The 24,880-nt window shown below is 45.3% G+C and overlaps 1 protein-coding gene across 1 annotated transcript in view; it reads left to right on the plus strand.

Annotated features, from left to right (window-relative positions):
* The first annotated feature begins 22,667 nt into the window (after positions 1–22,667).
* Positions 22,668–24,880, plus strand: part of ATP13A3 (ATPase 13A3) — a 189,784-nt gene continuing 187,571 nt past the window's right edge. Inside the window, exon 1 of the mRNA XM_088444754.1 lies at positions 22,668–22,719. The gene's annotated coding sequence lies outside the window, so the exon portion shown is untranslated. The remainder of the gene's footprint in view (positions 22,720–24,880) is intronic.

The raw sequence follows: 24,880 nt of genomic DNA on the forward strand, positions 1-24,880 counted from the left end.
AAGGAACATACAGGGAGTGATAAGTACATTTAAGAAAATACAGATGGGGAACAATAAATAACACATAGATAAAGGGGAGCATAATAGAAAACATGGAACAGAATACAGCATAATTAAGACCATATAGGTGGGGCGAGGACATACAATACAGGACATCCTGTAGAAGGGCACATGTGGATATAGAGGGGCACATACATAGATAGAGGGGCACGCACAGACATAGAGGGCACATATAGATGTATAGAAGCACATACGGACATAAAGGGGCACATATGGATATAGAGAAGCAAATATGAACATAGAGGGCACATTCAGATATATAGAGGGGCACATACAGACATAGAGGGCACACATAGATGTATAGAAGCACATACAGACATAGAGGGCACACATAGATGTATAGAAGCACATACAGACATAGAGGGCACATATAGATGTATAGAAGCACATACAGACATAGAGGGCACATGTAGATGTATAGAAGCACATACAGACATAGAGGGCACATATAGATGTATAGAAGCACATACAGACATAGAGGGCACATATAGATGTATAGAAGCACATACAGCCATAGAGGGCACATATAGATGTATAGAAGCACATACAGCCATAGAGGGCACATATAGATGTATAGAAGCACATACAGACATAGAGGGCACATATAGATGTATAGAAGCACATACAGACATAGAGGGCACATATACAGAGATATGGAAGGAGAAGACAAATAAAAAAAAATATTGTAAATTGAAAATAATAATTCAAACAGAATATATATTGTGATATCATTACTAATGTTTGTATACAATTAAGGCAACCTATTGAAATATATAAACATCAAAACATCTTATGAGAAGGTAATTAGGGTCTGTATACAGAATAGATAAATGGCAATTATTATTACTAGTAAAAAAATCCTTTCTAGCTACAGAACTCAATTACCTTTTCTATATGATGTTTAGAGATTTATATTGTATATTAGGCATATAGCCATTATACTAACTATAGCAATCATGTTACTGTATATATTCCAGTTATGTGTATATATATATATATATATATATATATATGCCATATTTTATTTTTTCTTCGTTGCTTTTCTGAAACCCTCCCTGCTCTGGATAGAGAAACAGCCTCAGAGAAATGAAGACGGTGGGAGATGGAGTAAACAGCAGTAAGTTCCATTAGGAGGTAGGACAATTTAATTAAATAAATAAAAACATTTTATGTAAATGGTTTACCACAGTAAAGTTTGTGTGCTGGTGGTGTTGGGGGTGGGCTTTATTAAGGCGACATCCTTGTGCCTGGGTAATTCCTGGGATCTAGGGGTAATGTATTACACTAGGGTTATCAGTCGACTCTTATCAGGTCGTGATAGCCCTAATGTAATACATGCAGCACAAAAAAATAGGCCTTTTATGCATTTCATCTCCAGGCCCATGTGTACCTTAATCTGGCACTGCCTACAGTGACAGTCTTGTTACCTCAGAATAAACTAAATTCAGCTGGAGGCAGAGCTCCCTACAGTGACAGTCTTGTTACCTCAGAATAAACTAAATTCAGCTGGAGGCAGAGCTCCCTACAATGACAGTCTTGTTACCTCAGAATAAACTGGCCGTGGTAGTGAAGAATTCTTATTGCATAAAAGATTACTTCCCAAAATTGAAAAGTCTCCAAAGAATAAAGTTTGCTTTGCATAAAATAATAAGCAGTGCAGGACTTCGTATTAAACAAGGACTGCTTAATCCTTTCCTCCAATAAACTATTCGTCAACCCGGGCAACGTTAAACTAAAATTAAACTAGTGGCCAATTATCTCTTGCATGCAGAGAGGGGACTAGAGACTAGTGTATTACATTATTCGGGTGCACCTGAAAATAGTTGGTCATGTTGCTTGGGTCAAACCATTGCACAGGAATGTGATATTGTATGTTTCTTTGTGTTTAACCCATTGCTCCCATAGGTGGGTCGAGTATCCTGCGTTCCAGATTTAATAAATATAACTCGAAAAAGAGTGTATTTTCATTCTCTCAGAACAGTGTCCATTACAATATTTTAAGGTGTGTTTATGTACTGTATGGTATCTTGTTGATGCTTTTCACTGTTCTGTTGTACTTAGTTACTCTTTTTGTGAATTTGTGAATAAATTTGCTTTGTTATCTAAACGTGAGACAATATTTTAAGTGTCAAAGCCTTACTGCAACTGAACCAGAACAGTCAAGTGGATTGGTAAGCAATTTGATTGGGTAAAATCTCATCGCCCTACACAACTTAAGTCGAGGTAATTAAGTGTATATCACACAAGAAATGGTAAATGGTTGTCCGCAGCTGCATAATCATTTAAATATGTGAACACAAGTGTTGTCACATGTGTATGATGATGCATTGCAGCACAAAAAGTGCTATATCATCGCTATTCCAAACATAAATTATGTTGTCTTTATATATACGACTCCTCCATCTCAGTACTTGGTTACAAAATGATAGCTGCCTCATGTCAGTTGTCAGTTTAACCCTTTATTTGGCAAGCATTGAACATCCAAGTGCATCAGTGCCTCAGAAAGGATACAAATTTATCCTTTCTTAGCTTGAAAGTAACATTGGCAAGTAAAGGGTTAAAAGGGCTTACAATTCTGTGTGACGCCACTAGAGGGAAGCGCTGCATGATGACTGCAATTGCTGTGTTATATAGTTTCTTCTATGTACACCTTTTTACATATAGTTTCTAACATTCTAACAAAATGCATAGTCAGAACAAAAATAAGCCCCTCCCATCATCTACCAAACCACACCCATATCCACTAAAAGACATTCCCAGATCCACCAAAACCACCACCGTATTATTACAAACAACTAAAAACGCTCTAACACAGTGACAGTTTGGCGCTGCGTACTTAGGTCAGCAGCGACCATGTAACAGGGAATGAAGCCTTCCTGGAAGAACATGGAGTCTCAGAAACAGACAAATCTCAGGTGCACAACTGCAAATTATTAATAATATATAAATGCAATAAAATTTAGCAATCAGAGGTTTTTAGCATAATCATGGTCAAGGTTATGGGCCTACCCACCATATCCAGGTAACCTCTTTAGGGTAGGTCCCTAACATACTAGGGTTCAAATTCAGAGCGCAGGACCCCCCAAAACTGGCCCAGGCAAGCTGCCCCAGGGCACCACCATAGTAAGAAAAGAGCAGTGTAAAGAGATAATTAAGAGCAGCTGCAGCTGCATATAAAGAATGAAAATAAAAAAGTGAAGTACATATATATTAAACACACACAGTGAAGGATTAAAATGTGTTATAAAAGAAAAATGTGTTATAATGCGGTGCCCTGAAACAGATCAACCAATGCAATCCAGGGGACCCGCGCCCCAAAAATGAACCAAAGTTGCACTACAGTATATAACTTGTAGGACTTACCTAGAATTGTGCCTAATACTAGAGTGCATATACATTACCAGACTCCATGCTTTTAAACCAATAAGGGAGGGTGCTAAGCCAGACTGGGCGCGTCTCCTTTCCCTCAGGTGTGCAATAAAGCCCAAGAAGTACGGGATGTCGGATCTCCTCCTGCGTCCCCTCTTGTTGATAATATACTGGAGGACTCCTCTGCGGCTACTTTGCAGAGTGTACTGGAAGCAGTCGCGCCAAATGAGAAGAGGCTTGCTGCTAAAATTGGAGAGGTGCAGTCTGACCTATCTATAATCCACCATGATTTACAGAGAGTTCGTGAGAGAGTGGGAGAGGTGGAAACATGTACTTCTACGCTTGAGGATACGGTATCTCCACTAAAAGAGAAAGTGACTGCTTTGGATTCTCAGATGGCTACGGTGCATAAGAAGATGTCGGATATGGAGGGGCGCCTTCGGCGTAATAATGTCAGATTTGTGGGGCTACCGGAAAAAGAGGAGGGCTCGAATCCGGAGGAATTTTTAGAGAAGTGGTTGCTGGAAACATATAGCCAGGAGGCCTTTACCTCACACTTTGCAGTAGAACGGGCTCACCTTGTGCCGACAAGAGCGCTGCCTCCTGGAGCACCCCCGCGTACTTTTATTGCCAAATTCCTACACTATCAGGATTGGGATGCTGTGATAAGAATGGCTCGCACTAAAGGTCCTATGGAACGTAATGGCTCACGGATTTCGGTGTTCCCTGATTTCTCAGTTGAGGTTCAAAAAGAGAGGGCACAGTTTTCTTCAGTCAAACGTCATCTGCGAGATCTCAATCTTCCATACGCCATGCTGGTCCCCTCTAAATTACGTGTGGTTGCGGATGGCGAAACAAAATTTTTCTTCACCCCGAGAGAGGCTGCCTTGTGGTTGGATCGTCGTGCCCCGGCCAGGAGGCCGCTAGTAAATGACTGAACATGGTTTGATGCTCCTATTTTGCATAGCACGTAACTATGTTATATATGTGACTGCCATCATAATCTAATGTTTTTCCTTTGCGATTATGCATATTGATGTTTCAGTTGCTGTGCGATGGTATAGATTAGGGATGTGCAGGCTCGGATAGGTTCGAGTTTGCACGTGGAGTTCGGATTTTTCCCTCCAAAAAAACGGAACTCAGAAAGAGGCAAAACGTCATCTTACATGGACGAACATCATCATTCCTGGACAAAAGTCCAGGAATGATGATGTTCGTCCATGTAAGATGACGTTTTGCCTCTTTCTGAGTTCCGTTTTTTTGGAGGGAAAAATCCGAACTCCACGTGCAAACTTGAACCTATCCGAGCCTGCACATCCCTAGTATAGATTGATTGATATAATGATCATTTCCTTAAATATTTGTATAGTATCCAAGCTCCTTAGCCTAACAATATTTATTTTAGGTTAGGACAGTATCCTGTTCTCATTTTTATTCCCGGGGTGTGAAATACTGGAGGGTTCCCTGTGTTTAGGTGTCATTATATACTTTGCTTCACCCTGTATACGGGATAATTTTTTTCTTTATATGTTCATTTGGTGAACTTAATTTTCTATTGTTTACTGGTTGAGGGAAGGGAGTGGGAATAGGTATGCCGCAGTTGGGGTTGGGTATACAGGGAGGGGGGGAAGAAGGGATGGGGGTTGTAGTTTTATTGTTTTATTATTTTTTCCTTTTTTTTTCTTTAATTTTTTATGTGGTCTCAAATTATTATATACTGCACTGTTGTATGTCTGGTCCAAGATATGCGTGTACTGTGGGTCTATACGGGATTGCTCCATGGATACATATTTTGGGAAGAGATGTTATACTAGCTGGAATACTATGATGCAAGCTAATATCAATGTTCTCACTTGGAACGTACGAGGTCTTAATGACAAAATAAAACGTTCCCTAGTGCTGAGACAACTTAAAAATTATGGAGCGGATATAGTTTGCCTTATGGAAACACACCTGGTAGGTGGGAAACTGCTCTCCCTTAAAAAGCCGTGGGTGGGCTGGGCCTACCATGCATCACATACGTCCGCTTCTAGGGGGGTCTCCATTCTAGTCCGCAAATCGGTCCCTTTTATACTGGAATCGGTGCAGATCGACTCAGGGGGTCGCTATGTCTTTTTGAAATGTAGGATTAATAATATATCACTTTTACTGTTAGCATTATATATACCGCCTCCTTATTCCTCTGTAGTTTTAAAGAAATTAGCGGGGTTTATGGCCCTGTCCCCGGGAACGTCTACAATCTGTGTTGGGGATTTCAATAATGTTCTAGATCAGGATTTGGATAGAAGGGGTACAGCTCCGAAAAGTCCTTCACCACACGGCAACAGGTTTTCGGCTTATGTGTCTGGGCTGGGCTTGGTCGATGCGTGGAGGACGAAAAACCCTACTACAAGGCAGTTTTCCTGTTTTTCGTATTCTCATCTCACGTTCTCCCGGATTGACCTGGCGCTGCTCACACGAGATATGCTGCCAAGAATTAAGTCTGTGCGTTATGAGACCAGAGGAATCTCGGACCATTCTCCACTGACACTTAGCTTAGAACTGGAATGTCAAAGGAGTCAATCATTTTGGAAACTTAATTCATTCTGGTTGACTCGTATGGGAGCGGGTTCTGATCTGGAAGAATTGTGGAAGGAATATTTTGAACTTAATTATGGTACTGCCCCAGATCAGATACTATGGGACTCATTTAAATCTTTTCTTAGGGGGACTTTGATTAAACGTGTTGCTGGTTTAAGGTCTTTCTACAAAAAAAAGGAATTAGAGTTGAAGGTCTCTTGCCAATCATTAGAGCTTACCTACCTCGCTGATGGATTAGAGTCATCCAGGGTTGCATGGCTGTCTGCACAGAGGGCATGGAACGACTGTTTGACAGGTAAGGCTCGATATAAACTTTTATTCAACTCGCACTCTAGATATGCAACAGGTGATAGACCTGGTAGTTACTTGGCCAATTTTGCAAGATTGGAACGCCCTTCAACAACTATAGTAGAGATTGTGGGTTCAGGGGGTATAATTTATAATCAAACACCAGATATCACACAGGAGTTTGTTAGATACTATCAGCAACTATATAGTTCTTCCTGAGTTGTCCTCTGAGGCCAAGGATTTCCTGGATTCCCCTTTGACTATAGAGGAAATTGACTTAGTTATAAGATCCTTCCCAGATGGAAAGGCCCCGGGGTTAGACGGAATTCCCTTGGAGTTGTATAAAAAACATAGACAGTTTTATGTGCCTCGCTTGCTTGAGCTATTCAATAAATTGTATTTGTGGAATTCTCTCCCTCAATCCATGTCGGAAGCCCTTATAGTAGTGTTACCAAAGCCGGGAAAAGACCCTAAGCAGACGGAGTCATATCGGCCTATTTCTCTCCTCCCTACAGACATCAAAATCCTTGCTAAAGTCCTGGCCATTAGGTTAAACCAGGTGATTGCCCAGTTGGTACATCTGGATCAGACTGGATTTATGCCAGGAAAATCAACTTCGCTTAATCTTCGACGCCTTTTTACCCAATTGCAGATCTCGCATGATGACCCCTCTTCTAAAATAATTGTGTCTCTGGATGCCGCTAAGGCGTTTGACTCTGTAGAGTGACCATTTTTATGGGAAACAATGAGTGGCTTTGGGATAGGCTCTGGGTTCATTAAATGGATTAAATTGTTGTACTCGGCGCCTATGGCCAGGGTATCGATAAATGGATTTACCTCATCCTCCTTCCCTCTCTCGAGGGGTACGCGACAGGGCTGCCCCTTGTCACCTATTTTATTTGCCATGGCCATTGAGCCATTGGCTTGCTTGATTAGGGCTAACCCTGCTGTTCAGGGATTTTCCATGGGAACTAGATCGGATAAAATAGTACTATATGCTGACGATATCCTGCTTTTTGTCTCAGAATATGATACTTCCATGCCTAATGCCCTTGCAATTATTAATTCTTTTGGGAAATATTCAGGTCTGAAAATAAACTGGGACAAATCATGTATACTTCCCATTAGAGGAGCGTGTCCAGTTGTTCCGCTTGTACCACTCCCATTAAAATGGGTAGACTCATTCAAATACTTAGGTGTATGGATAACTAATGACCCTCGTGATTATGTGTCCTTAAATATTAAGCCGCAAATAGAATATTTAAGATCCCGGGTGGCCACTTGGGGGAAATTGCCCTTAACGCTTACTGGCAGAGTAAACCTTGTAAAAATGGTTTTACAACCCAAACTTCTTTATGTGTTGCAACACTCTCCAATTTATCTTCCTCAGAGTGTGTTCAGACAAATAGATGGATTGTTATGCTCTTTGATTTGGGATAAACGTAGAGCCCGCATTCAGCTGAATACACTTACTAGGTGACGGGAGGCTGGGGGTTGGCGTTACCTCATTTTAAATTTTATTATTATGCATCACAATTGGCGCAGTTGAAGACACAGGACACAGGTTTTGGAGGTAGATGAATTATCTACTATTCTGGTGGGACAGGAATCCTGGGGACATACTACACTTCAAATACTACTCAGCAGTAACTTGAGGGGTGTTAGAGCTCCATTGGTTAGACAAGCGGTTTTGATTTGGAGGCAGGTCACACGGATTTTTCAGGGCCAGGGATGGGATCCTGATACTCCCCTACACAATACCAGGGGGCTTGAGGAACTGGCTTTACTGCAAATTAATAAGGCCTGGGGTAAATGGGGGGTGAACGCGTTAGGACAATTATATGTCTGGGGTGTTTAAGTCATTCGAACAGCTGCAGTGTGAGTTTAATATCCCAAAACATTACTTTTATAGATATCTTCAGCTTCGTCATGCCATAGACGCACAATTTGTGGATGCTCCTCCAATGTTCCAAGATTCCCAGGTCAAAATTCTATTACAAGCTGCTGGACCAAGGCACTTGGTGTCTGTTATGTATGCAGCTTTAATGCGTGAACATCATGTTACAGACTTACAATCTGTTAGGCAAAAATGGGAAATTTACCTTGGAATATTGCCAGATGATGTGTGGAAAGGGGCCCTGAGTAGTCCAAAGATGCTACTACAACAATTCGCTTTCAACAAATTCAGTTGTTCCTTCTGCATAGAATATATTTAACACCAGATCGTCTGTTTGTATTCGGAGGTAGATCTGATTCAAAAAGTGTGATTTCCTTGATGGCAACTTCTGGCACTTATTATGGTCATGCTCTGCTGTCAGTTCCTTTTGGGAAGAGGTTAATGCTATATTGGTGTCCACTGGTGTTCCCGGGATGTGCTAACCCCAATGGTGTGTACTCTAGCTATTATTGAAAAAGATACATTAGATAAATATTTTGCACAATATGTTATTAACTTATGTATGCTAGCCAAGATTTGTATAGCCAGAACATGGTTGGCTTCTGAAGGCCCAACGATAGGACAGTGGATAGCACTGGTAAATGAGACCTTGGCGCATGAGAAATTTGTGTATTTAGCTAGGAAGGCTGAGAAGAAATTCCGGCTTGTTTGGGGTAAATGGCTGGACTCAATATATGCACGGAGATTGGGAGAGATTAGACTTGATCTGATGTAGATAACTATTGTGATATAATTGTGTGTAATACTTAATTCCCCTGTACCCAATAAGGTGCAACAATGGTGATATGTACACGATCTGGGTTGTATATCTATGTACAGAAGCTGTGTGTTTGTCTCAATTTTGTTATACAAAATGTGCCCGAGTTATGTGCCCTAATTGTAAATGTGAAATTTCATTGCAGTATGTCCTGCTGGACCTATATTATTGGATACATTCTATGTAAAGACCTCACATAGATTGTCTAATGTGCTGTAATCACTTATTTTATCATTGTTTGTACAAGTGTTTGTGTTTGTGTTTTTTCTTGAAAACAAATAAAAATTATTGAAATAAAAAAAAAAACCCTCTGTTGATTGCAAAATTTTATTGCATTTATATATTATTAATAATTTGGAGTTGTGCACTTGAGATTTGTCTGTTTCTGTGCCTGCAATTAGTCTCATCAGGTAGCAACTCCCATTATATATATATATATATATATATATATATATATATATATATATATATATATATATATTATATTCAGGTTGTACAGTCCAGAAATCTTTCCCATATAGAACATGGAGTCTGCGTAGTAACAAACTCTACTTTAAACAATGAGTTCCTAGTTAGATTGAATATAGTTTTAGTCAAGGCTGACAAAGTGATTATCATGCCTCTGATATGGTACTTCTTGTGCAAAAGCCACATCTTCGGAGGGCACAACAGTGCAGAGCAATAAAAATCTGCCGGCCTACGCAGTCAGCCTGCCACATCCACAATGCTTTTGTCTTTAATTTGTTTTATTTCTCCTTTAATTTCAGCAATTATACCTTATATTTCATAGATCGCTGATGAAGTATATAAATATACTAGCTGGGATACCTGACATTGCCCGGGTTTAAGACTGGACCCCGAAGTACACCTGCAGCCTTTGTTTACATTGTCCTCACCTATAACCCCATTCCATTGATCCATTGCTTGCAAACAGTGGCGTAGCTACCGTGGGTGCAAGGGATGCGACTGCTATGCTGCCTGAGTTGCCTCAGTGACCTGTCGCTTCCCCTGTACCCAGTGAAGCACACAAGGTGGGCCAATCCAGTCAGGGCCATCGATGGGGGCCCGGGTGTCAGCGGTGTTGATTTGGTGCCGGTCTGCCAGCTGGTTGCAGCTATCGCACCGGCAGGCATGAGACAGCGCTGCGAGGCAATCAGAGCTTGTGGACCGGCAGTCAATCAGCCAATCAGCAATGGCAGCTCCTGATTGGCTGTAAGCTCTGATTGGTTAGCAGCCAGTACCAGAATCAAATTGCACCATGTCTGCCACTGCACCAGCTGTAATTAGCTGGTGGTCCGGTACCAAATCCACACCTGCTGGCTGCTAATGACACACAGGGGGAGGTGAGTTGCTGGGGGGGACTTTAATGTGTAAGGGGCATTACTGTGTAGTTTAAGGGGCATTACTGTGTGGCATAATGTATAAGGGGCACTACTACTGCATGGCATAATGTGTATACGGGGGTACTATTGTGTGGCATAATCTGAATAGGCTCTGTGTGGGGGCAAAGAATGTGTTTTTTACCTCTGGGGGGGCATTTTTTTGTTATGTGGCCCACAAAGTTCTAGTTAAGCCCTTGCAAACACAGAGGGCTAACAAATATATATGGTCACTTTAAAAAGGACTAACTCTGAATTTAATATAAACTTGCACGAGTCATAAAGTTTGACACTTGTTCAGACTGTAAGGTTAAAGGATAGTTTTGTAACTTTATGGCAGACTGCCAATTTCCACTGGAGCCAGCCTTGGAACCTGTGTCATTTAAGAGTGTCCCCATTTTTAGGGATTGTGTGACAGTGTGTGGCCCTGAAGTTCAAACCTATGCAAAAAATGAATCCTGGTGAAACTACACCACTATGCCAAATTTGGCGGAGCTAGGTCCAAAACTCTGGTCATGCATAAAGGACAAACAGACAGACAGACATGCTTTCTCACTTATTATATAGATTTACCAGTAATTGACATTATACATGAGTACTTCTGCACATTACCAGTCAGTCACAATTGGTCAGAAGTAGACCAGGATAAAATTTCTGCTACTTGAGCTAATCTAAAATGTAGGAGCATCAGTTATTCTCTAGCACTTTGATGCTATAGGTGTGACCAATGCGGGGTCATTTGGACTGTACAGGAGAACCAGGCATCAGGGAAACATCAGCATGCTGCATCTTCGGACACAGCTGGGGATCACATAATACATCAGGATGCGTCTAATACACTAAACACCTGCAGCATTAGCAAATTATTGGACTCCTGCAGCGGAGTCAGGCTCTGGAGCCTCTCCTCAGGCAGCGTGGGGACTGATTCTGCTTGTCTTTAACCTCTGTCCCCAGACAGCAGCACCAGAGCTGGATCGGAGCTAGGACGAGCAACAGAAATCTTGGAGCACAGCACTTTTTTTCTCCCCCAATTCCTTCTTGCTAGGTACAGGCCATTTTGCTTGAGTCTTTCTTTAATTCTGCAACAGGAAACCTCTGAAGAATAGATTCTTCCTGGGCAAACAATAACTTCAGTTGTATTCATGTAGGCAATTGCTGTGTCTCTCCATAGCCTCAGGTCCCCCTGTATCTCTCCATAGCTTCAGATTCCCCTGTGTCTATCCAGCAGCCGGAGCTTCCTTCGTGTCTCTGCAGCAGCCTCAGCTCCCCCGTGTCTCTGCAGCTGCCACAGCCCCCTTCCCCTGTGTCTCTGCAGCAGCCTCAGCTCCCCCGTGTCTCTGCAGCAGCCTCAGCTCTCCGTGTCTCTGCAGCAGCCTCAGCTCCCACGTGTCTCTGCAGCTGCCACAGCCCCCTTCCCCTGTGTCTCTGCAGCAGCCTCATCTCCCCTGTGTCTCTGCGGCAGTCACATCCACCGTGTCTCTGCAGCAGCCACAGGCCCCCTCCTGTGTCTCTGTAGCAGCCACAGCCCCTCCTGTTTCTCTGCAGCAGCTACAGCTGTTTCTGCAGCAGCTTCAGCTCCCTTCCTGTGTCTCTGCAGCAGCCCCAGATCCCCCTTCATTGTGTCTCAACGCAGCTACACTTACCTATGCTGTATCCTCTGCTTGCTCCTCCTCACGGCGGCGACGGCAGGCACTTTACTCTGCTGTTCTTCAGTGTACGAATGTCATGATGTGACACACGCTGTACCAGAAAAAACTTTATTGTGCTAGTTGATGTCAGTGAAGGGGTTTCCTGTAACCTCTATGTCTCCACTCTGCCGATTATAATAGAAAACCTTTATTGTCATTAACAAACATGAATTGTCAACGGGATATCAAGTAAAACATACCACAAAGTAAAACAAGCAATATTGCGGCCCACTAAAACTAAGGTTAAAGCATTTTGACAGTTTATGCAAAACTGTTGGGAAAAAAATTATTTAACGGTTTTGTACGTGTATGCACAATCTTAAAATGTCTATCAATGGGAACTTCTCAAACATTGCAAAATTTGGATTACATACTTAGGTACTCACCCCCTGTGCCCCCCCTTCATCCGGCTCTGGGTGTGGGGATGTACCGGTGTGAGTGGTATAGGTTAGAGTAGAGTAGGTTTGTGAGTGGTATAAGTGGGAGTAGAATAGGTGTGAGGGCGTGCCAGTGTGTTATAGTTGGTAATAGGGTAGGTGTGAGAGTGTACCAGTGTGAGTGGTACAGGTGGGAGTAGGTTAGGTGTGAGGGTGTACCAGTGTGTTATAGTTGGTAATAGGGTAGGTGTGATAGTGTACCATTGTGTTATAGTTGGTAATAAGGTAGGTGTGAGGGTGTACCAGTGTGTTATAGTTGGTAATAGGGTAGGTGTGAGGGTGTACCAGTGTGTTATAGTTGGTAATAAGGTAGGTGTGAGGGTGTACCAGTGTGTTATAGTTGGTAATAGGGTAGGTGTGAGGGTGTACCAGTGTGTTATAGTTGGTAATAAGGTAGGTGTGAGGGTGTACCAGTGTGTTATAGTTGGTAATAGGGTAGGTGTGAGGGTGTACCAGTGTGAGTGGTATAAGTGGGAGTAGGATAGGTGTGAGGGTGTACCAGTGTGAATGGTAAAGGTGGGAGTAGGGTAGGTGTGAGGGTGTACCAGTATGTTATAGTTGATAATAGGGTATGTGTGAGAGTATACCAGTGTGAGTGGTATAGGTGGGAGTAGAGTAGGTGTGAGGGTGTACCAGTATGAGTGGTATAGGTTGGAGAAGGTTAGGTGTGAGAGGTATAGGTGGGAGTAGGATAGGTGTGAGGGTGTACCAGTGTGTTATAGTTGGTAATAGTGTAGGTGTGAGAGTGTACCAGTGTGAGTGATATAGGTGGGAGTAGAGTAGGTATGAGGGTGTACCAGTATGAGTGGTATACAGTAGGTGGGAGTAGGGTAGGTGTGAGAGGTATAGGTGGGAGTAGGGTAACCTGCTAAGAAATAATACATTTTCAGAGAGATTTTTAAAGAATGCCAGAGTATAATGATTGTTCCTATATCTTGGATTGGCACAAATTCCAAAAAAGTTATCATGATATACTACCAACCTGTGATAAAAGGTACTGTACAACAGATATTGAGACGCTGCAGAAGTGTTTGGATGGGTATGCAGTAGGGATGTGCGCCGGACCATTTTTGCCGGATTTGGATTTGGATTTGGTTCTAATTCGTCGTCCGGCTTTGGATTTGGATTTGCCAAACTGCGGTGACTGGCTTTGGATTTGGATTTGGATTTGGATTTGGATTTTTTTACAAAAATTGACAAAAAAAGCTAAAATCACATAAATTGGTCTTTTTTTTCTTCCTAGAGTATTATTAACCTCAATAACATTAATTTCCAGTCAATTTAGACCATATCACAGCTTATAATATTGTTTTCAACATTATTGGCCAAAGGTTGCAGTGAGCTGACTGGTTACTAAGCGACAAAGCAGCGGCACAACGACACAGACACCACAGTATAAAGCACATCTATGACACATTGCCACACAGCAGTGGCAGAAATGAAAAGTAGTGCACCCACCCAGTGGGGTACGGCCAGCAGAGTCACAGTACTTGTTTACAAAGTGGGCTACGGCCCTAGGAGTCACAGTGCACAATCTTATTAGCATTACACCGCACATAGGGCCTGATTCACATTACACCATAAAGTAGTGTCTCTTATTTATGTTACGACACACAGTAGTGCCCCTTTTACACAATGCCCACAGTAGTGACCCTTTTACACAATGCCCACAGTAGCGGTGTCCCTTACACAATGTCCCCCAGCAGTGGTGCCCCCTATGCAGTCCCCTTAGTAGTACGGTCCACTATGCAGTGCCCCCAGTTGAATGCTCCCCAGTAGTATGCCCCCCATTAGCAGGCCCCCCCAGTAGTATGTCCCCCATTAGCAGGCCCCCCCAGTAGTATGCCCCCCATTAGCATGCCACCCAGTAGTATGCCCCCCCAGTAGTATGGCTCCCCCAGTAGTAGGCTGCCCCAGTAGCAGGCCCCCCCAGTAGTAGGCTGCTCCAGTAGTAGCCCCCCCTGTAGTATGGGCCCCCCCCTGTAGTATGGCCCCCCCTGTAGTAGGCCCCCCCAGTAGTATGGCCCCCCCCAGTAGCAGGCCCCTCAGTAGTATGGCCCCCCCAGTAGCAGACCCCCCCCAGTAGTATAGCCCCCCCCAGTAGCAGGCCCCTCTGTAGTATGGCCCCCCCAGTAGTATAGCCCTGCCCAGTAGCAGACCCCCCCCCCAGTAGTGCAGACCCCCCCAGTAGTATAGCCCCCCCCCAGTAGCAGGCCCCTCTGTAGTATGGCCCCCCAATAGTGCAGATCCCCCCCAGTAGTATGGCCCCCCCAGTAGCAGACCCCCCCCAGTAGTATAGCCCCCCCCAGTAGCAGGCCCCTCTGTAGTATGGCCCCCCCAGTAGTATTGCCTCCCCCAGTAGCAGACCCCCCCAGTAGTGCAGACCCCCCCAGTAGTATAGCCCCCCCAGTAGCAGGCCCCTCTGTAGTATGGCCCCCCCAGTAGTATAGCCCCCCCCAGTAGTGCAGACCCCCCCAGTAGTGCAGACCCCCCCCCCCAGTAGCGCCCCCGGACCTTTGACAAGTAAAAAAATAAAAAAAATAAAACTTACCTGTATCCCCGCTCCCGCGCCGTCCGCTCTGTCACACGCTGAGGAGGGAGCCGGAAGACGGAGCTCATGTGTGAGCTCCAGCCGGCTCCCTCCGTGCAGCAGCCAATGAGAGTCTGTGTGACTCTCATTGGCTGCTGTAACAAACACACAGCTGCCGCTGGCGGCTGTGTGTCTGTGTCTGTGTAGGGCAGAGCGCTATCACTGCGCTCTGCCCTACACGCGAGGAGACCTGATGTCGGATTCTCTAGTGAGAATCCGACATCAGGCGGCCGCCGTTCGGCCCCGAACGGGGATCCGAGTCAGGCGGTGAACACCCGAACAGGGTTCGGGTGGACTCGGATCCCCAATGTTCGGAGCGGTTCGGATTCCACAGAATCCGAACCGCTCATCTCTAGTATGCAGTGAATCAAGAAACTGTGGGCCTGATTCAGAGCCGCTCGTAAGCAGCCGCTCGTTCGTTCTGACTGATGTTCGCTCATCTGCGCATGCGTACGGATTGTAATATGTGTATGCGCGAACCAGTCAGTGCGGCCGAAAATCGTTTGTTCGCTATATAGCGAATGCCTGCTACTTTGAGTGACAGGATGAGGCGTATGTGGGTGGTAACAGGGGAAGGGGCTTGAAAACGGGGAGTGGAGATCAGAACGCAGGCGTGCTTAAAGGTCAAAACGGGCGTTTTAAGGGTGTGCATAATTAAAACAGCAGCGTCATTGCCCACGTCACCTGGTTGTTTTATAGTCAGAACTGCTCGCAATATAGTGGTAGGAAAAACCAACCACAAGAATAGCGAGCAGTTCATACGCTGGTCAATGTACTCGATTGATCTAATAAATAGAGGACATGACGTATGGTGCGAGCGGCCAGGGGGCGTATTTTTCAAAATTACAACTGCAAGTTTTGCTCGCTCGTTCAGACTTAGAGGCGTGAACAGACCGCAATGAGCGAACGGTTCATTTGAATAGCCACCCCTTGTTTTGGAACGAACGACCGCAAATAGCGAGCGGCTCTGAATCAGGGCCTGTGTCAGGAAGGCCAATAGAGTAAAGGGTGTGCAGGAGAAGAGAAAGATCAACAGTATAAAAGGCAGCAGAGAGCCCACGAGGATGAATATGGAGAAGTGACCCGTATCCCTTATTTGGGATTAAAATAACCTTCGATTTTGTGGCAAGTTCTGTAATAACCCTTCCAAATTGTTTAACTATTGTATATGCCCTCATAATACATTTAATAAAAAGTTGTGACCCCTTTAGAAAATGTATTTGAGATTATTGTCCTGCTAAAAATTCTAAAATAGCACACACTTATAGAAAAAATAGTCAAGCATTGCCCCCTTATAATAAAACAAATATTAATAGTGCCAGTATATTGATCAAGAAAAAAGTTTCCCAGTTCTTAGTAACATTAAGAAAAATGACACCAGGAGAAAAACAAAACCCCTAACTTTCTGTTCTCCCATTCCTGGCTTGGCTACTATGAGCTGTATATCTAGACGAGAGGGTTCCAATGGCCGCAGTCTGTATGGTCTGTAGACCATACATGTGCTGCAAATAGGGTTTTATTTTCTAAGGGGGTGTGGCCGCGAATCCTGCCACCAGGCCATGCCCCCTCATCAGTAATGTGTCCCGGGCTGGCTCTCTAAGGTCAGTACCCTAACCCCCTATGATTGTCAGAGAAGCCAGCGGCCCCAAGGTTCATACAGTCTGGACGATATGCTGTATGAACGATATCAGCAACGGCGGGCCCAGCAGGGGTGCCAGCATCGGTAAGTGCATACACAATGCCAGCAATGGCGAACGACGACTGGGGGGAGCGGGGCCATGCTGTATTCGGCAGCATAGCATCATTAACGATATCCCCAGATTGAGCTGCATGTACAGATGACTAGGGATATTGTTAATGACCTGCAGGAGCGCGCATCTTTAGTTATTAAGTTCATACACACTGGAGGTTTTCAGCGATATATCGTTCAACGATAACATTATCTTTCATATCATTCATAAAAATCGTCCAGTGTATACAGGGCTTTAGAGTGGCCAGCAGTTCCATCGGATAGGCGAGCGGTCTACCACATCGGACGACTATCATAGCAGTCAGGGAGCCTACCCCACGACTATTGGAGAGGCCAGCAGCACAACTGTCATGACCTTAGGAGAGGAGAATACAAAGTAAAAGAAACAACATTGATGCACTAAACTTATGGTAACACAATCAAAGTATATAGACCTTTAATTATATACATTAAAAAGTCACAAAAATGTATAGAGGCAAAAAGAAATACAATTTATGAATTATGGTCGATTGTGTTGCCAGCTAGGTGGCTGTAGTCAAGGTGTCATGATGATGGGCCAGTTTTTATGTGGATGCTTGGGGCTGTAGTCCCATCCGACCCATTGTTAATTTGGCCCTACACACAATGAGCCTTGCTTTTAATTAATTGATGCAAAATTGAACTCACAATGGAACTGAACTACTCATGCAGAGTACATGATCCCATTGGGGGCTGGCTGGTGAGTGTTTCTCTGTTTCAGAAAATTGGATTGCAAACAGGTTAGAACAGGCACTTTAGTAAAACTGCATAGTGGAAACATGCCTTGTTTTTAACTCTAGACATAAACTGAAGAGTATCACACTAAGGAAACATGAAATAGGCTCTACAATTGGAAAGTTAGCAGGCCGCCGAACTTCTAGGTTTATTAAAGCCCAAACAGGGAGAAAAGGGATTCCAGCCATCTTAGATGAGAACAAATGCTCCTTGCAGCACTAATCTGTCTAGCAGGTAAGATCTTAACATGGTTTTGGTCACTGGAATCAGAGGTTGAACATCAGATGGCGCCAGAAGCCACAGAACCTGGTGTGTACATAAAAAGGGACTTGTCATGTACAAATGCCACAAGCAGACCAAGACAAAAATGGCAAGCAGTTCTGTTGTATAACAACAATGCTTAGTCAAGCCGTGACAACAGTGGCGTAACTAGGGTATTTGGAGCCCAGGGCAAATTTGAAAACGGAGCCCCCCATCCTAACATACCGATATGTGCAATGGGCGTGGTCACTTAAAAATGGGGCGTGTCAACATGACACACCCCTTTATTTTCACGCTGAACATTCCTATCCATATGCACCTTAACCCCAGTAGTACCCCTTATACAGTACCCCCAGTATGCAGTTGTGGTCCCTCTTATGCAGGCCCATAGTAGTGCCCCTTATACAGTATCCCCAGTAGTGGTCCCCCTTATACAGCCCCCAATTAGTTCCCCTTACTCAGTACCCCCAGTAGTGGCACCCCAAATGCAGTGCCCCACGTAGTGTTCCCCCTTATGCAGTGCCCCCAGTATCAGTCCCCACAATGCAGTGCGCCCAGTAGCAGTATCCCCTTATGCAGTGCCCTTTATATGGTGCCCCCAGTAGTAGTCCCCCCCATGCAGTGCCCTTTATATAGTGCCCCCAGCAGTAGCCCCCCCATGCAGTTTTCCCAGTGGTGGTCCCCTCATGCAGGCACCCTGTAGTGATCCCCCCTATCCAGTGCCCCCTGTAGAGGCCCTTCCTATTATTGCCCCCAGTAGTGGTCCCCCGAGTGCAGTGCCTCTAGTAGGCCCCTTTTATAATGCCCCCAGTGGTAGTTCCCCCCCAAGTAGTAGTCCCCAGTAGAGTAGGTCCTCCCAATGGTGCTCCCAGTAGTAGCCACCCCTCCCCCAGTAGAGGTCCCCCCAGTAGTAGCCACCCCTCCCCCAGTAGAGGGCCCCCCAGTAGTAGCCACCCCTCCCCCAGTAGAGGTCCCCCCTGTAGTAGCCACCCCTCCCCCAGTAGAGGGCCCCCCAGTAGTAGCCACCCCTCCCCCAGTAGAGGTCCCCCCTGTAGTAGCCACCCCTCCCCCAGTAGAGGTCCCCCCAGTAGTAGCCACCCCCCTCCCCCGTTCTGCAGATAGGTTAAAAAAAGAAATATATATATATATATATATATATATAAAAATATACTTACCTGAATCTCTGCTCCTGGTCCTGCTCGCGACGCCACTCCCGCCCGGGCGGGCGGGCTCAGCATTATGGGACAGATGTCATGATGTCAGTCCCATTACCCACTGCAGGAGCCGGACGGAAGTCCGGCTCTTGCAGTGGGTGCTGCAGCAGTCAATGAGAGTCAATCTGACTCTCATTGGCTGCTGTTTAACACACGCATCGCCGCCAGCGCTGGCGGCGATACGTGTGTTAAGCACAGCCTGAGCCCGCCTCCTGGCGCTATTGGGCAAGCGCTCAGGGGGAGGGAATGGGCTCAGGCGTGCAGCACAGGACCGGCGCTGGAAGCCTAGCGCCGGTCCTGTGTAAATGTGTAGCGCTGACCGCACTCATTGCGGTCGGCGCTACACTGGCTAACTAGGGCGGGCCGGCCGGTACCGTGGCCGGCGGCGCCCCCCCGCGCCGCCGGTCCAACGGCGTCCAGGGCACGAACCCCGCCCTAGTTACGCCACTGCGTGACAATCTATGCAGTGCATGTCTACATTACATGCACTTGCATGGTTGGGTCAGTTCTCCAGCATATAGTAGGAAACCCTACTTTCACATGTATCACATTGATGCGTCACCCTATGGACCAGCTCAGTAGACACAAAATTCCTCTTCTTGGCAGATCTAAGTGTGGGAGCTTAATAGCACAGCCTGATTAAGGATTCAGAACGCCCTAGGCTAATACACTTGTAGCGCCCTGTGTAATGCTATTTAACACAAAGTGAATATGCATGCTCATGAAGTCACTATTACTATTGATCATGTGCTGGTAACGAAGGTCACATAACTGATATGTTTGGCTTCTAATGATCTAACAATGCTTTTTGAGTGTAAAAGAAACTTTGGATTCTGGGACATGAGAGGAAGACTCTAAAGATAACCGCATGCAGCTCTTCAGGCAACCCAGATGGGGCGGTAGCTCAATGTACATAAAGCACGGGCAGAACGATGGGAGACAATGGAGGCACCTGTCGCCGGGTGCCAGCACTGAAGGGGCACCTCCTCCACTGCCCGCAATATATTCACCCCACTTAGGGCTGTAAATATGTACCCGCAGTGTACCGTCACGGCTGCTCAATACATGGCACCTCTTTCCGGCACCTGAGAAGCTACCATAAGCATACACTAGTGGAGGACTCCGTGCCAGGCCATCAGCTGCCACTTCTGTATATCTATAGCCTGTCCTTGCTCAGTGATGTCACTGCTCCTCAGCAGCTTCTCATGCCAGTGTGACTCTGGCGCCCCCTCACCCACAACTGTCCGTCCCACTACTCCCTGGTGGCAGCTCTAGCCGCGGACCTGTGCTGCAGGCCCAAGCATAAGCTCTGCTGCAGATCTTCCAGAGGCTGGATGTCAACAAGGATGTACCAGATGGAACTGCGGGTAAGAGTGCATGGGAGGCGGGGGCCTGGGGCACCAGCGACTGAGTCTGGGGGCAGATCTTTGGTGGAGCACCTTCCCGGCATGTGAAGCAATCGGCAGTAGACTGGACATTTTGTGATTTGTAGTTTCACCACAGTAGCAGTCTTACAGTATCTTGACTCAAACTCAGCCCTCCTAGCCCCCACATCAGTTGGTTTCCTCTCTATCTGGGGTATCAGGAGGGCTCCCCAACCCACATCACTTGGTTTTCCATCTATAAGGGGTATCAGGAGGACTCCCCACCCCACATCAGATGGCGTTCGCCTCCAACAGGAGGACTCTGGGCTTCATGCTAATTGCACTATACAGGTCACACATATCTGTGACTAATGCATAGCTGTATATACCCGAAAAAGGGTGTTTTGGGGGGATATCCTACAAACTTACTTTATTAAATAGGCCTAATAGAAACAAATTCATATATTCTATATTAGTGTTGTTGTGCGGATAGATAGATAGATAGATAGATAGATAGATAGATAGATAGATAGATAGATAGATAGATAGATAGATAGATAGATAGATATGATGCATATCTATCTCTTTTTAGGGGGGGCACCAAATTCTAACTTGCCTCCGGGAGTCTGGGATGAACTTACGCCACTGACATAAAGTAACGGTTTTCAGAAGTAAGTGACATGGTCACATTGGCACTGCCATCTGGTAGTCACTTTGAGACCGTTCCAATCAAAATGACTTGAGACATTTGGATACATTTCTTTAGTTAAGCTGTGCAGTCGCCACCAACATGGAATGTTGGCCTGATTCGTATATATATGCTAATGCAATTGGAGCTGCAATCTCGCACGCAGCTGCTGTGTGAAGATATGCTAATGCTGTAGCCGGCTGGAAATGTATTGCGACACCCACTGAGGGCCACTGCAAATCCAAGCAACTTTGTACACATACGCAGCCGCCATCGCAGATCATTCAATATCATTTGATAATCGTCCATCTGAGTAACGCTATGGTCATGCAGAATGGCTGCCTGAACTGAGACGTCGGAACCACTTTATCTGTATATGGGATCGCAGTTGTAGGCAGAGACACACCTTTTGTTTGCCACCACTTTTAAATGCCCTCAAACAGGTCCCGGAGTGTCAAATCACTTTGTAAAGAAATCCTCATTGCGAGCGGCATCGTTAAGTTACCTTGTCGCATGCGCAGTCAGCTCATAATCACTCAACTGCGTAAATATCGCCATTGCATACATATCTGCATCAGGCCCTGCAGTAGCCTCAAAAAAGAGGACAAACCCCTGAAAATTCAATACATTCCAGACCTTTGATGCGGTCGCCAATGCCATCTTCAGGTGGTTTTGCCCAATAGATGCCTATGGGCTTCTACTCGCGGCCTCCCCACTGGGAGGGATCCAATCAGAATCCTCCAAACAGCCCCCAGCGGCGCGCTTCCTTCTGTGCATGTGCAGCAGGACACCGGAGGGACTTCTGGGTCATAGACCAGGAAGCCCCTAATTCGCAAAGGGCCGCTCTTACCAAGAGAACGTCCCTTTGTGTTTTCCTCCAAGCATACCGCGTAATTAACGCTGGCATGCGATGAGTGGCAGGATGCAATGCATCCCGAATGCGATGCGTCATGCATCCCGCCCTCTATATTCCCAAGTTAGAGGCTAATATATTAAGACAGCAACTACATGTTTCTAAGGAAATAGTTATATGGTGTAAATAAATTTAGTTGAAGGCCAAGATACAATAATGTCCCTTACACTCTTCACTTCACAACTAATTTCTCAGACACAAGTCCCACTCACCATTTTTGCAAAATAGCTACTTTTAAATACGTTATTTTCCCCTACCAGCAGCTGGACTCTCACCTGGTGAATAAACTAGAACTAAAAATTCAATCTTACCAAGGAACAAAATTCAATTAGCCATGGGGTTACAAGGAAAAATCCGCATTAACTGCAACTTCTGGGACTTGGGGTAAACCGTAGAGGTATGTACTTAACGCGGTATAATGCAGAGGTTCTCAAACTCGGTCCTCAGGACCACACACAGGTCACGTTTTCCATGTCACCCAGTAGGTGCACAGATGTATTCATTACTCACTGACACATTTTAAAATATCCACAGGTGGAGCCAATTATTTCACTTGCGATTCTGTGAGGAGACCTGGAAAATATGCACTGTTTGGGGTCCTGAGGACCGAGTTTGAGAACTTGTGGATTAATGCATACTACCTGGTTTACTGCGTGGGGAAAATACCGCAGGTAATTGAAAATGCCTCCAAATGTGTCTCAATATACGAAAATATACCTATATACCAAAAGCAGCTAGACCTGACATTGCTATGAGGACCAGGACCAAGGCCTAGGGAGACCCCTCTTATTAGGTTTAGTAACGTGCATTCAGCAGTATACTGTAGCAGACTATGGCCCTCATTCAGAGCCGCTCGTTAGCGGCAGTACGCTCCGAGCGATGTTTGCACATCTGCGCATGCGTACGCTTTTTAGTACGCATGCGCGAACCAGTCAGTGCGGCCGAAAATCGTTGGTACGCAATATAGCGAGGGCCTGCTATTTTGAGTGACAGAATGAGGCGTATGTGGGTGGTAACAGGGGAAGGTGCTTGAAAATGGGGAGTGGAGATCCGAACGCAGGCGTGCTTAAAGGTCAAAACGGGCGTTTTATGGGTGTGCATATTTAAAACAGCAGCGTCATTGACCACGTCACTGGGTTATTTTATAGCCAGAACTGCTCGCAAATTTGTGGTAGCAAACACCAACCACAAGAATAGCGAGCAGTTCATACGCTGGTCGATGTACTCGATTAATCTAATAAATAGCGGACATGACGTAGGATGCGAGCGGCCAGGGGGCGTTTATAACAAATAAACGAGCGTATGTTTTGCTCGCTCGTTCAGACTTAGAGGTGTGAACAGACTGCAATGTGCGTACGGATCATTTGAATAGCCACCCCTTGTTTTTAAACGAGCGACCACAAATAGCGTACGGCTCTGAATGAGGGCCTATGACTTTAAATTTCTTAAAAGCAGAGACGTGCGAGTTCGGTTCTATTCGGTCCTTATCGCCAAATTATCGCAAGTTAGGAATAGTTCGGATTTCTCTTATTGGCTATCCATAACACGTGACAGCCAGATAGCCAATATGATGCCGTTTTTGAAATCCGAATTTATCCGAGTAAATCCGAGTAAACCGAACCGCACATCTCTACTTAAAAGTAATAATTTTTCATGTCAATCCAGATCATTTATTTGGAAATGGAGTCACTACTGATTAGTGAAGGACTATGGAAGCAGAGGAAAATTACACTGCTACATATAGCTATTTCTGCTAGGGAAATCGTGCACACATATTAAATAAAACCACTCTTTGCCAATAATCAGAAAAATGTACTAGGCAGACTAAATCCTATAAAATGCTAACAACTGGACCATTCCCCTTGAGGATTAAACATACTGTGTAAGTGATGTCCCTGTGACAAATATATCTGTGGAACAATAGCCGTCAAACTTCATACCATATTGATGACTGAGAGCAAGTGAGAGATGAGTAGGAAGCTGTGAAAATGTATTTCCTAAGCTAAATGAGAAGCTTTGCAAAAAATAGTCGTGACGTGTCAGACAACATATACTATGCTGACAGATCTGTTTGAACAGTCCACAGTGAGTAAAAAGTTATGTTTAGTATCTTAAATAGGTTTAGTGACAGTTTTCCTGTTTGGTAGGATGAGACAGTGGACCTCATTCAGACCCGCTCGCAAGCGGGTCGATGTTTATGCCCTGCGCACGCGCAGCGGCCACTCTGCGCGTGCGCAAGCCCTGGAGCGAGAGAGAAATTCTCTCGCTCAGGAGCTCACTACAAAAGGGGCGGCTGTCGATGTTGATCGACAGCTCGGCCCATTTTGTAGGCAGGGTGGGGGGGTGGTTTCACAAACGGGGGTGTTCCTTAAGGAATGCTTGCCGTTTTGTGGGCGGCCGCACTGACATCAGCAGTGATGTCCGTGGGGAGCTTCCTGCTTGATCAGAGCAGGAAGCTCCCTGGGGCTTGCGGTTGCCGAGATCCAACCTTAGGGTCTCGTCGCAAGCCCCGATGGTCTTGACCATCGCAACCATCAACCTGGTCGGTCCCTAAAGCTGTGGGTGGTAACCCACAGCTTAGCTAGCGACCAGGAAGCCGCACTTCAAAATACAAGCGGCCGCCCACATTCAGAACTAGCGCTCGCATTTTGCGAGCGCCTCTGAATGAGGGCCAGTGTCTGTTGTTATGACAATAATAGTGCATACACACGGTCAGATTTTGTGTCAGATCTGGAAGATAACAATTTTTAAAATTGTTCAATCATTCATATCTGAAAGAAAATCTGACATGTGGGCCTGCAACGATGAACGATGCACGTTCCCGCATGTCAG

Source organism: Taudactylus pleione, unplaced genomic scaffold (assembly GCF_031769625.1).
Source record: "Taudactylus pleione unplaced genomic scaffold, aTauple2 ptg000372l, whole genome shotgun sequence".
NCBI lineage: Eukaryota > Metazoa > Chordata > Amphibia > Anura > Myobatrachidae > Taudactylus > Taudactylus pleione.